We start from the raw sequence: 1,856 nt of genomic DNA, 5'->3' as shown, positions 1-1,856 counted from the left end.
AGTCTTTTTCGATAGTGAGATATATATGTTTTTCTATAGAGGCTTTTTATATTCTAATCAGTATATATTCTTATCAATATTACTATTTAGAGGATTTTCCTCTTAAAATAAGAAACTTTTCTTGGCGCCTATTTTAGTATAAAATATACTTAAAGTAAGTGGGATATCCTCAAAACAAGAATACAATTTTTTCGGTGATTCTTTTGGCTTTAGTTTCATTATATAAATGGATAAAAGGAAAAAAAAATCGAAACGAACGGAACGATTCGATTTCTTTCCGCGGAGAATATATATATATATATATACAATATTTTATTTATTGACTTATTGCTTATACAATTTCGCATTTCGTTTTTTTCGACGCAGAAAAGATTGCTTCAATATTTTTGTTCAGTCTCCGAGATGAACTCGAGATAAATTCACCGCCAATGAGACTAAGAGATTATTTTTTGTGCGAAATCGAGTTTTTCTCCTCTTTTCCGCGTTGAGCTTCCAATCTTTTTTGATATTCATTTCAATGAATCGCGCACGCGAGTGTATGTCCCATCGCCAAAAACGTACATTAAATATAACCGGGAGATTATAAGAGAGGCGTGTGATTTGAAAACGTCGAGGTTTTTTAACCCTTCAGACCGGGTCTCTGGACAACTCGTGAGATATCGCGACGCGACTTTAAGAATAATTTGAATATCTCCGCAAGAAGCAATATTTTTTCAATTTTTTTTTTTTTTTTTGAATTGGAAGATTGAACGATTCTGCGTCGATCAAGAAAAACAGATTGAAAAAAATCTCCAGTAGTTTTGAAAACACAAGCGTTTAAAGAGAAACCTGACAATTCTTTTTTGAAAAAAAGGTTTTTATTTAAAAATTCGTAACTTTTTGTGTAATTAAGATTTTTGCAACAATCCAACGCAGTTTTGCACGGACTCGTTCGTACTTTCAGAAACAAAAGTGTTTTCTACAAATTGTAACATTAAAAACATTTTCACAATGAGTCTTTTGGGACGTTTTTTGAAGATTGCATTTTTCTAGCACTCAACTCTTTAACATACAATATTTTAGCAAGAAATTCATATTTAGACAGATTTTTTTTTTAAATAGACAATTTAAACGATTCCGCGTCGATCAAAACAACAATTTGAAAAAATCTCTAGTAGTGTCGAAGAAACGTTTGAAACGTTTCTGCTCGCCATGACCTAATAAATCGCTATAAATTTATATATATTTTGATAAAATTATAAAAATCAACATTTTTTTTACTATATTAGAAGTGCATAAACCGAAAAACACTTTACTTCCTTCTGGAAATGCCGACGTCGGTAAATGTACAGAAAAGGTCACCCCTCTCCGATTTCAATGAGCTTGACATATGTTGTCAAGGACACCTTCCTGAGTAACAATCCGTAAATTTTAGCCGTCGCTCGTTGTTAATAAAAAAGTTATGAACAATTGAAGGTTGAAAACTAAGGCTGCTGCTTACAAGCTTATAACACGAACAAAAAGAATGAAAAAGTAGCCTTCAAAATATCGTACATACTAAATATTTACTTTACAAAGACGTATAATGTCAATAAGTATGTAGAGATCGGAAACAAATGTTATGATGTATTTCTCACTCTTTCTTATATTCAATATTGTTTTATATTAAACACGTAATCTCTGATTACGCGTTACGCGTTACGCAAAAAATAACAGTGCATGGGATCACATCCTAATTCTTTCATGTTTTTTATGTTGGTGTTGTAAACGTGTAGGCAGGGAGGGCTGCGCCCCCCCTGCACCCCCCCTAACATCTAACCTAACCCTAACCTAACCTGTGTTACTACAATATCAATAGATATGAGTGAAAATTTTGC

General features: G+C 32.4%; 1 protein-coding gene across 2 annotated transcripts in view; it reads right to left on the bottom strand.

Moving 5' to 3' along the window:
* Positions 1 to 1,856, bottom strand: part of LOC109859170 (trace amine-associated receptor 1) — a 61,352-nt gene that overhangs the window by 30,521 nt on the left and 28,975 nt on the right. The gene's annotated exons all lie outside the window — the stretch shown is intronic.

The sequence above is a fragment of the Pseudomyrmex gracilis genome, unplaced genomic scaffold (assembly GCF_002006095.1).
Source record: "Pseudomyrmex gracilis isolate BER0280 unplaced genomic scaffold, ASM200609v1 scaffold_244, whole genome shotgun sequence".
NCBI lineage: Eukaryota > Metazoa > Arthropoda > Insecta > Hymenoptera > Formicidae > Pseudomyrmex > Pseudomyrmex gracilis.
Note: the sequence above shows the minus strand (reverse complement) of the source record. Positions and strands in the feature narration are given on the sequence as shown.